The sequence below is a fragment of the Sphaerodactylus townsendi genome, linkage group LG09 (assembly GCF_021028975.2).
Source record: "Sphaerodactylus townsendi isolate TG3544 linkage group LG09, MPM_Stown_v2.3, whole genome shotgun sequence".
NCBI lineage: Eukaryota > Metazoa > Chordata > Lepidosauria > Squamata > Sphaerodactylidae > Sphaerodactylus > Sphaerodactylus townsendi.
In genome coordinates, this window is record NC_059433.1 from 55690586 (window position 1) to 55703004 (window position 12419).

The window sequence follows — 12419 nt, forward strand, 5'->3', positions numbered from 1 at the left end:
GCTTTTTCTATCTGTTTGATATCCTTTTTGAGATGTGGCGACCAGAACTGAACACAGTACTCCCAGTGCGGTCGCACCACGGCTTTATATAAGGGCATGACAATCTTTGCAATTGTATTCTCAATTCCTTTCCTAATTATCCCCAGCATAGAGTTTGCCTTTTTCACAGCTGCCATGCATTGAGTTGACATTCCCATGGAACTATCAACTAAGATGCCCAAATCCCTTTCCTGGTCTGTGACTGATGACTGATAGCACTGTCCCCTATAGCGTGTATGTGAAGTTTGGATTTTTTGCCCCTATGTGCATCACTTTACAATGATTTTTAAGGTTCTGTAAGAGGATGGAAATCCTCCATCCTCTGAAAGTGCTTTCAGACTTTGAAGGGATAGGGTCACCTGTGAGGACTCAAGGAAGACATGCCATGTTGGAGTGAGGGCAGGAGGTGCCCGAGGTAGAAAGGATTGAGATGACAACACCTTGTGGTGCACCTTCATTTCTTTGTCTTGTGTCTCCTCCAACCTTTCCTCTTCTATCTCCTCAGAAAAGGTGTGCCCCCAGTGGAGTGGGGGTTAGATACCTCGGGACCATACTGATCTTGAAAAATCCACCCTAAACCAATGACAAGAAGGGCTGGAAGGAAAACTGCGCGATACTACGCTGTAATCCAGCGAGCTGTGCTTTCCCCGCGCTTTCCTGTCACCAGGCACAGGTCTGGGTTTGAATTAGAGGCTTCCAGTTCCTGAGTTTATTGATTCTACTTGGCCAGAATGTGCTAACGCTTTAAAAAGCCAGGATTTTGGGGAGATTAAACTGGATTTTGTTTTGTTTATTTTTCTTTAACTTCCTTTTTTAAAATTATATTTTATGTCCTATTATAAGTTGTTTTGGGTCCCTTGAGTGGAAAACATAGGGAATAAATTTTCCATATTAGGTGAGTGGAGTTTAGTATTCCAAAGAGTGCAGGGAGATACAAAAGATGAAACAGGTTTTTTTCTTAAAACCCTCCCTGCAGATTCTTTAACTGAGAGCTACAATGGCACAGATTTAAAAGGTTTTTATTAAAAAGGAGATAAAAGTCTTAGGTGAGGTAAATCTATGTTCCATATGTGTGGAGGATGTACTCCTTGGCTCCACAGACTGGGACGAACTGCTTCTCTGAATTTTGGGGGAAGGAAGTGCTATTAAAAGAACCTAAACTTTTCTTCAGTTCATTCATGTCCAAAAGAGATTGATACCATGGAGCATATGTTCTTCAGGTGTCCTCTGCTTGATAAGCCTCACAAAGACATTTTCGACCCGACATTGAAGCGATTTGCTGGTAGCAATATCAAGCATAAATTAAGATGGTTGCTAGTGAGAGTAGATCTTAATGATTACATTGTCAGTTGCCAGATTTTGCTTATAACTTTGTAAATTGAAAAAATCTGGAAAAAACGATTAAAGGATCTAGTGATTCTACTTAAATAGACGCTGAAAACTGCCATCTTAAGTTCTTGCTATCTCGGTTGTACTCTGCTGCTGAAATATAGAAAAATTAATGTTTTAACCATATTTTATATTGGTTATTTAAGATAGATTTTAAAGTTGTTTTTTTAATTTAAATTGTATTTCAAACGTTTGGTCTAAGACCACGAATAAACTTGCTTGATCCATTCATGTCCACAAGTCACTAAAAATACCTATATTATATGGAAACCATTTTGTAAATTATTTGAAAAGTTAAATGAAGAAAGCATTAAGGTGAAATAAGACTGAGTGTAACTGGATTATACAGCCAGTATTTATTTGATCAATTTGTATTTAACTGGTTCTGATGGGTTTTCCGGGCTGTGTGGCCATGGTCTGGTGGACCACAGTGTGTACAGACTTCCTTCTGTGATACACCTCTGAAGATGCCAGCCACAGATGCAGGCAAAACTTTAGGATCTAGATCCACTAGACCACGGCCACAGCCGCCACACAGTCTGGAAAATCCACCAGAACCAGTTGAATCCGGCTGTGAAAGCCTTCAACAATAATTTGTATTTAATTCATTTGTACTCTACCTTTCTTCCTGATGACAACCCAAAGTGGCTTACTCTATTCTTCTCTCCTCCATTTTATCCTCACAATAGTCCTTTGAGAATTAGTCTCATACACTAAGAGAATATGACTGGCCCAAGGTCACCCAGGTAGCTTCGATGGCATGTGAGGATTGAAACCCAGTTCTCCCATCTACTAGTCCAACAATGTTAAACAATGGACCATGGTAATGGAAAACAGTTCCTCCTTGATAGTCTCTCTTTTCCCTGAAGAAATTAGCTGGAAAAGAGAATAATTATTTTACGTACGATAAACTTCACCACAAAGAAAGAGCATGAGATTGCTGAATGATTTTGATTCCGGAACTGATCTGCTATAATTTATGGAGTGAAAAATGTCAAAGGTTTTGCTAACCCTACAGTGGGGAAAATGTAGACCATATAACATTCATGAAATTGCCAGGATTTATATTCTATATTCCTCACGATCCTAATGGTTACATCTCAATAATTACACTGACATTCCTGACGCTACTGTCTTGGTTCAGACAGGCAGTGAGTACAGTGGAAGTCTTCATACAGCGCAGCAGGTATGTGGCATAGTGGTTAAGGTAGGGTGACCATCTGTCCCTATTTTCGCGGGACACTCACGCCGATTACGGACAATGGCCCCAGCAGCACACTGCCTTTTGTGGCGGCGCTCCCCAGTCAGGAAACAGGGAAGCGCCCCAGAAGAAGAACTTCTGGAAACTTCACCTGTTTCTGTTCCGAGCGCCACCACCGTTCAAAAGGCTGCCGTTCTGCTTCTTTGGCCGACGCTGCAGGCTTCTGAGGCTTGCTTGCCATTTGCTGCCCTGTCACAGGTGACAGACAAGCCCATGGCTTTCCGATGCTGCGAACTTCACCGAACTTTAACTTGCGGTTTGCGCCCTGTCAAAGGCCGGCCAAGCGTAACGCAAGCAAACTCATGTTCACTTCTGCATTTCTTGGCCGGCGCATTCCACTAGCCGCTACCCCGTCCCGGGATGGAAAGGTGACCATCTGGTCACCTTGGGTTAAGAGCAGGTGCATTCTAATCTGGAGAAACCGGGTTTGATTCCCCTCTCTGCTGCTTGAGCTATGGAGGCTTATCTCGGGAATTCAGATTAGCCTGTGCACGCCAACACCTGCCAACTGGGTGACCTTGGGCTAGTCACAGCTTCTCGGAGCTCTCTCAGCCCCACTCACCTCACGGGGTGTTTGTTGTGAGGGGGGAAGGGCAAGGAGATTGTAAGCCCCTTTGAGTCTCCTACTGGAGAGAAAGGGGGGGATATCAATCCAAACTAGTATTACTACTACTCTTCTTCTTCTTCTTCTGATATGGAAGTGCAAATACCTAATTTTTGTTATTTTTTCCATTAAAAAGGGGTGGGGAGAGTGCTAACCACATGGTAAACATGTTCCACCATTCAGTCTATTGCTGCCTCACTATGTGTCTGAAATGAATGTGGGCTGCTGGTTCAGCGCTTTAGTTTTGTATACAGAAAGTTAATGTTTGAAGTGTAATATTTCTAGAGCAAAACTCAGCTAAGTGCCATATTAATTTGTTGTATAGGTAATAAAAGGTTGCTGTTATCTCCATAAACATGAAAAAAATAATGCAGTTTCTGTGAAATTTGAAAATTGCAAAGTAAACTCAGAATTAGGCCCAGTCTACCTGGGTTAATTGCACATCTTAGCATTATTTCCATACAGGCAGCTTTTAGACTTTTTCCATCTTTTTGAAATTGTATCAACTGAATTAGTCTTATGAAAACTTTGTGAATGTTTCATCTCAAATTTCCCACATTACTTATGTCTATAGTAGATTTTCCTGTTTCTCAGTCTTCCAAAAAATCAATATAGATTTCTATATAGTAAGAAACCAAAGTGAAAAGTTTAAAAATTCTTTATCAAATAGCTGATAGCACTTTCTCCCATCTTGCTGGTATCAGTAGTTGCTTATGATTACCATGCTCCAGAAAAGAAAGATATATTATGGGCAGATACTGTGGAATGCAAAATCCAGCACTGGACTTCTGAACGTATATATACATTCTTCTGGTTCTTCCATCATTTCCTGGTTACTGAAGCTGGAACAATGCTTCCTTTTGTTGCCAATCACATGGTTCTCATTAAGAGGGAGCTTTGATTTTCTTTGAATAGCAGAAGCATGCATTGAGTAAATTGGACGTATTTGCAAAGTTCAGAAACTCCCTTTATCTAAGGTCCTAGAAAAAGAAATCTTCTGCGAAGAGGTGAAGCTTGTAAGAAAGACTGTCTTTCTTGAGATGAAATCAGTTTATTTTTCTAAATTAAATGTTCTATTTTGTTGCAAAATTCACATCACTTCTGTGACATTGCTTATTTGCCCAAATTGTAGAAACTCTACAAAGTGAGTAGTTTGAGGACTGTACCTCTAGGAAGAAAGAATTAACCAAAAGAAATCTTTACTGAAGTCACTGGATGATCTGTAAAAAGAAGAAGAAAGCTTTGATGCCAAGGGTTGTGAGAGAGTTCCTGATTTAAGTGCAGGGGTTTGTTTGTTTTTGTCCTGTTTACAGTTTATAGCCCTATGCCTTTAACAATAATAAAGTACTCCAATACTTATAAGGTGAAATTTTTTTGTATGCCCAGTAGATTTTGGTTGCAGATTTCTGATACAGTTGTAGGAACAGGGTCAGTAAAAATGCTTCTACCAAAGTCTGGAACTATCTCAATGAACCATATCATCACCATGTATCCTTGGTAAGGATACTGTTGGCTGATACTCTAATTGCCTGGTGCTAACCACCTGATTTCTGTGCTAATTTCTGGATATAAATGTGATCCTATTACTTTCTTTTAGCCTTTCTGTTAGACCTCTTGAGCACACAGAAACATTTTAATGAGTGGTAATTAACATTTCCTTTTTGTTACTCAGTATTGAACAAAAGCTGGCAATAGCAAAGGCTGCAGGTAATTGCCCCAACTTTCAAAATAGAACGAAAAAGGAATGTGTCTCTGGACAGCTTCACACTTCTAGGATAAGGCACCAGGAGCCACAAAGAGTAGAGTAGAGTGAGTTTTGGATTTATATCCCCGCTTTCTCTCCTGTAGGAGACTCAAAGGGGCTTACAATCTCCTTGCCCTTCCCCTCTCACAACAAACACCCTGTGAGGAAGTGGGGCTGAGAGAGCTTCGAGAAGCTGTGACTAGCCCAAGGTCACCCAGCTGGCATGTGTGGGAGTGCACAGGCTAATCTGAATTTCCAAGATAAGCCTCCACAGCTCAGGCGGCAGAGCAGAGAATCAAACCCGGTTCCTCCAGATTAGATACACGAGCTCTTAACCTCCTACGCCACTGTTGCTCCTTTTATGTCTCCTGTGCACTCTTAGGGATAGAATGCTGGACTAGGACAGTTTAGAAGTTGTGTCCCAATGGTAGAGCCCACAATCTGTATGCAAATTTTATTTATTTATTTATTTATTTATTGGATTTTTATACCGCCCCATCCCCAAAGGGCTCTGGGCGGTGACTAGTTAAATCCTGGGCGGTGACTAGTTAAATCCTGAACATCTTCAGTTTCAAGGACATCTTCAGTTGTGTTGGAAGTGTGCTTTTCCCCTGATGTCAGTTAACTGATGTCAGTTAAATCTGGATCTGGAAGAAAAGTCTGGCCAGTGGAAGACAAAGACTTACTGAACCATACAGACAATCTTTGGGAAAGCCTGAGGAAGCAGAACACAATTCTTCACTCAAGATACTAGTGCCTGGTGATGTTGAAATCACAACGAAGAACCAGCAATAACTACATCCATTTGCCTTTCACCATGAAAAGAAGACCAGTTTGCCTTTCACCAGGAAAAGAAGAACATGTCCATTCTAAAAACATTTCCTACCTCTAAGGCCAACCAGGTTTAAAGACCAATGCAGAAGGGGGGTGGGGGGTAACCACCTTTCCATGTCATTCCACTCTTCCCCATAATTTAGGGGAAAACTCTGCTTCTGTCCTGTTCAATAACAATATTCTGTATTCAGTTGATGTCTTTATTATGAAACAGCATCATGAATAAACATTTAGACTTATTTTGCCAAATCTAAGCATAACCAGCATTGCAGCCACCATTATACCCCACAACACCCACTTCTGACTACCAGTTCCCAAGGGGCAATGATGTCACCCCTCCACTCCCATGGTCCAGAGAAGAAGAAACCTTCCTTCCCCAACCCGGGGGGGGGGGGTGTCAAAATAACTTATACACAACTGACAGAGCTACAACAGCAGTTGTCTAATGAGTTGAAAAGGCATTTCCTGGGAAGCAAAGCGGAAAAACATAAGCACAGCAGGGAGGGTGACTGAGATGAGAAAGGTTCCCACATCCCGGGCTGGAGACGAAAGACATGGCAGGATCAAACAGGGACTAATCATGATAGCACCTGAGTCTGCCTTCTTGATGTGACTTGAAAACATGTTTATGTATTCATCAGGCACACAATATACATGTCCCCTCTGTTGAATTGTTGAATTAGTTGCCGGATGTCTGGATTGGCAGCTATTCACCATGTATCTGTTCCATCTGAGTAGAGTAACTTGCTCACCGTATTGGTGTCCAATATTCCCAGCTTATCCAACATTGCTGATTTCTCTGTCTCAGTACTTTATAGGATCTACCAATTAAATCTGTTCTTTGATTTTATCCTGTTTGGATTCTCAATATACTTCTTTACCTGACAACTGCACAGTAGCACTTCATCACTCAATTAAAATCATGTGGGTAATTGGCAATTTAAAGGGGATGTTTTATTGGATTTAAGGGAACATTCAAGGGTGTCATGCCTAGGATAGTGTTTCAGTGTTAAGATCTGGGATAGCAGTTTTATGGGTAGACATAGTATACTCATAAAACTTCAAACATCATATTGGTATTTGAATTAACTTTTAATGAGTGGCAGCTTAATTGGAGGAAACATACGTGCCTGACCACACATTGCAGTATAAGGCAGCTTCATATGTTCATATGGGTTTGGTCAGCTGCAGCAAGTAAATTTTTATGTTTGTGAAGAGATCATGAAACTTTCACTATGGAGGTGAGTGGGATGCCAGCAAAATCAATTTAGGCTGAAGCTCCTATAAGCCTGCCTCAAATGAGCTGCTTAGCAGCAATGGTGTAGGAGGTTAAGAGTTCGTGTATCTAATCTGGAGGAACCGGGTTTGATTCTCCGCTCTGCCGCCTGAGCTGTGGAGGCTTATCTGGGGAATTCAGATTAGCCTGTACACTCCCACACACGCCAGCTGGGTGACCTTGGGCTAGTCACAGCTTCTCTGAGCTCTCTCAGCCCCACTTCCTCACAGGGTGTTTGTTGTGAGGGGGTAAGGGCAAGGAGATTGTAAGCCCCTTTGAGTCTCCTACAGGAGAGAAAGGGGGATATAAATCCAAACTCCTCCTCTTCCTCCTCCTCCTCCTCTTCTTCTTCTTCTTCTTCTTCTTCTTCTTCTTCTTCTTCTTCTTCTTCTTCTTCTTCTTCTTCTTCTTCTTCTTCTTCTTCTTCTTCTTCTTCTTCTTCTTCTTCTTCTTCTTCTTCTTCTTCTTCTTCTACGCACATGTCTACTTAAAGCGTTCTATCTCCTCCTTGTGGTGAAATATGGAAGCAGATGTTAAAAGTCTGAACGCTGGAACTTATTGATAATGCTGAGTTTCAAGGCATGTTGGATAGAGATACTGTGGAAAAACCTTAGTCAAATTTTTTTTAACAATTACAGAACCTAGGATAAGTAGATTAATTTTTGCAACAATATTTATGTTTGAAATTGTAAATAGAGAATCTGTGTACATGCCATACTTATAAATTGCGGCATCATTTTTAAATAGTGAGGACCCTTCATGTTGTTGTTATTTTATTATTATTATTCTTTTTCTGAGGTACATAGAGCACTGTTTTGTTGATGTGGCCAACTCTCCTGTTCTGTATTGGCCCCGAATTATTGTGATCTGCTTAATAGATGTCTTGACCAGCTCTCTTTACAGTTGTCACAATCCCAGGCATTCTGTCAGTAGCGTAGAACCCACAAGGTGGGGGTGGGGGTGCGATGCCCCGGGTGGAGCCGTGGCAGAGGTGTGGCCAAGCTGTGGAGGGGGCATTCTGGGAACATTCCGGGGTGGGACAGGGGCGGGCGCCGCTGCGGCAGGAGCACAGAGCACACGTGTGCCCCAGGTGCAGTTTCCCCTTGTTCTTATGCCTCTGCATTCTATCATAGAGGCAGCTTGGCCTTTTATTTTGTGTTCTGTCTATACTGCTTTCAAAGGGACAGGAGCCTTGTTATACCAAGAGAAATGGCAACCTCATTCAACTGACTTGCATTCGGAAATCCATTTCTGATACTGTTCACTAAATTGTTTCACAGCTGCCTTGGTTTTTTATTTATTAATTTATTTAAATTATTTATTAAATTATTTATATTGCACTTGTCCTTGTAGTTCAAAGCAGCTTACAATTAAAAACCAAAAATAAAACAACAAACCCCAAATCTCTTACTCCCACTCCTCCCTCTCCCACCCTTGCAAAGATGCCTGCAAAATTCAAATTTCTTCAAAAGCCATGGCAGACAGGAAGTTCTTGCACTTGCAGCACCTCTTCAAGGAACCCATTCCACAGAGCCGGAGCTACGATGGAAAAAGCTCCCCTCTGGTCCATACCGAATTGGTCACCCTGAGTAAGGATATAGCCAACTGACGATGGCAGCAAAAACTAGGATTGTCAAATAAATAAAATAAACCATAGCTGGAGTGGATGGGAGCATGAGGATTGGGGGCAGGGACAAAGAGAGAGTGTGACATCTGCTGCATCGCTTCAGGGAAAGCTCTAAAGTAGCTCTAGAAATCACTGGAAACTCAATGGTAAAAACCATGGAGTTTCTAGAAATTCCTAGAGCCACCTTCATCACTTACACCTACTTATCCCTTCCAGGGATAGGGGTACAACATCACACACTCAAAAAAAAAATGACAGGTGCCCCATCCCTAATGCTCTGACCTAGGCAGAAGGAGAAGGGGACAGCAGTGGCTTTCTCCACTCCTGCACAGGCTGTGACAGTTGGGCTGGGAAGGAAATTAGTTGGACTATCAGTCCTCCCCCATTTGGGGCAGTATGGGAAAGGAGACTGTAGTGGGGATATGGATACTTTAGGACTGACGCATGAGAGATGTTTGTGCAATGCTGTTTCAGTGGAGTAGTTGGGTGGGAGAAGTGACAGATGATACTTACAGTTTTTGAGAGTACAGTATGTGTTTGCAAAGGCTGTGGTTTGCAGACTCTTTTAGCTCTAGTTTTAAGAATTCCACAGAGTTTAGCATTTTTGCAACAACAAAAAATCAGCTTTATTCTGCTTAAAATGGAACTTGGCAACCCAGTTAGGGTTAGCACACCAAAACAGTCCATTCTCCTGGTTTCAGTTAGTGCAAAAAAAGATTTGTACTGAAAACTTTTTTACATACTTGGAAGGGAGATTTCTCATTCCCCCATCATTTTTAAAACTTTTTAATCCTTCCAGTGAGTATTGTCAAAGGCTTTCATGGCCAGATTCAACTAGTTCTGGTGGGTTTTCCAGGCTGTGTGGCTGTAGTCTGGTGGATCTTGTTCCTAACATTTCGCCTGTATCTGTGGCTGGCATCTTCAGAAGTGTATCACAGAGAAAAGTCTGTTTCACACTGTGTCTAATGAGAAGGGAAAGTATAGTGTAGTATATGGTCCATGTCCCAGGGTGGGGAAGTTCGTTAATTATTGGTTCACCCCTCAGCCAGCACGGCCCCCTCCAGCCGCTTCTTCAACCTATGAAAAGCAGCAGATGGGAGGGATGCTGACAGACTGTTTTGAACAGTCAGCTGCCTTCTCCAACTGCCTTCTTTTAAATATGCAGTGCAGTCTAAAGTGGTGCCTGACCACCAGGGCGACTAGACTCCACTCATCTATGATGTCTAGCTGGCTGAAGTATAGCTGGCCAAGCTGGAGTGTGGAGCACACCAGGAATCAATGAGACCGCTAGATGAGCAAGTACTGGATAGAGTTGGCAGGAATCTTCTGCTCCCTCTCCCTCTTTTTATCATGCCACAATATTTGCTCCAGTTTAAGGCTGTGAACAGGTCTAGTATCAGTAGTGACTGATCTGAAATTCTATCTTTAAATTATTAGGTAAACCTCTTTTGATGCTGGAAACACTTTCTAAACCATTCTTTAAATAACATTTTCCTTTCCCTTTATTAATCAACTTGGAACCTGATTCTGTTTCATGTACAGTGATTTTCACAAATTTGCTTCTAACTCTGAGGAAACAGCTAGTTAAGTCAAGAGTTTAAATCAAAGGTATAGTGTATAGGATACCATCAGCATTTTCTCAAAGATTATATCATTCCATGATATAATATCTTTTAAGAACTGTTTTTTCTATTAAGGTTTAACTTTATACCAGCTAATGTAAATTTAGTAATATCCTATATGTTGCCCAATTTGTCTCAGTGGTACACTAAAAACTGATTATCTAAATCCACACACTATTCAAATATTACTGATTTTTCTGTCATATATTGGATTGGATCCAGCAAGCATCTTGTGCGGGAAAGGGCAGAATAGTAAATGGAATAAAAGAATCTATATTTATAAAAATGGAACCATGCATTTGTTGCTTCGAGAATAACCCCGCACCTGCTGGCCCAAACACTCTGAAAATTTCACAGACACTTACTCATTCCCCCGACTGTGTTCTTACGTACCTCCCACTGTCAGACAACACACCTGAGCCAGGTAAAACATCTTTTCCCTGGCACACCAGGCCATGAAGCTGCCTGTATGTAACTGTCACCCTTAGAATGTTCGTGCCCTTAGAATGTTCGCTCAGATGGCTGGATATGAGCAGTGAAAACAGCACATAGGCAATAACTCGAGTGGACTTGAAACACATACACACGTTGCCGTGTGAGACGTCAGGTGGAGTCCCCCCCCCCACACACACACTCAGGTTCACTCTCCACTACTACCACACAACACACCTACTCTCATACACATTCAGCGGAGGGAGAGGGAAGGGACGGAGAGGGAGGCATGCAAGGGAAGAGAAGTGAGGGAGGATGCGGTCACACACATCAATGACATCACACAGTATCAGCCTGCGTGTTTCCATGAGCACGTACTGCTGGCCTCTGCAATTGATTTGCTGCTACTGTTCCTTTTCCATTTCACCACAATAAGCCACAGCAATGTGTGGCCAGGCCCTGCTAGTAAATAAATAAATATGACAAGGTCTGCACAAGGATCCCTCATCTTGCTGGTTCCCCAAAAGCTATTTTGAACCCTGAGAATGTTCATTTCTGCGGTTGCAAGCAGCAAGACCCATACGGAACAAAAGCCAGCAGGGAGGGGGAAAGATGCCTTTTCAGTCAGTGGATCTTTATTCCTCTTTTTTCTCTTGGCTTCAGCTTCCTGGAGTGGGGTGAGAAGACCTATAGCCATTTGTACATTCAATAGGCAGTTCATGGGATGCATATTGATTAGGCAAAGATAATGTGTGTGTTTTTCCTTCAAAAGTGTATTTGCCAAGTTTTAGAAAATAACAATTTATTTGGCATATGCTTCAGCACTGCCAAACAACCATGCTGCTCTTACTAAACCCTACATTGTCAAACTTCTTAATGATTGGTAGAACTTTGTTGATTACACTGCACTCTTTCATGTATTAGTCTTTATGTACATGTGTTGTTTTTATTAATGAGAAAAAATAATGAGAACATTTTTTTCTAGCCAATGAGAAAAATCAACCTGAATGTGGCATTTTATTTGTTCTTGTTAGTATCCAGGAGGCTGCTAAAAACTTCTGTGGAAACTGCATACTGCACCACTTGAAGAGGATAGATCAGGGGTAGGGAACCTGCAGCTCTCCAGATGTTCAGGAACTACAATTCCCATCAGCCCCTACCAGCATGGCCAATTGGCCATGCTGACAGAGGCTGATGGGAAATTGCTCAGATGAAGGCATCGGGAAAACCTGCAGGTTCCCTACATAGAAGATAAATGTCACAGAGTTCTATTTCCCAAATTACAAAGAAACACAGGATAATTAATGCCACTAAACCAGCCTTTTTCTTCTGCCTTGCATTTAGTAAAATCTATACTGCTTGTCTTAAGCAAATTTTCCAGTAAAGTCTTCACAAACGTTTCAATTGTGAAACATGTAAAACCATGGAACACACCAGTGCATTTACAAAATCTCAAAACACTTTGTTTATTGTAAGATCAGTAATAAAAAATAAATTTAGCCCTCTAGCTGTAATACATCCCTTTGCTAATTATATAAAATTGATCAGGAAGATGATTTTCATGCTTCATAGTTTTATTTGGAATAGTGTC

At 41.6% G+C, this 12419-nt stretch overlaps 1 long non-coding RNA gene across 1 annotated transcript; it reads left to right on the forward strand.

The window, feature by feature from the left end:
- Positions 1-811: 811 nt before the first annotated feature.
- On the forward strand, positions 812-3112 carry LOC125439133. Its single transcript, XR_007245483.1, has 3 exons — positions 812-1054; positions 1086-2635; positions 3085-3112. It is a non-coding gene; the product is annotated as an uncharacterized LOC125439133 (long non-coding RNA).
- Positions 3113-12419: the final 9307 nt, after the last annotated feature.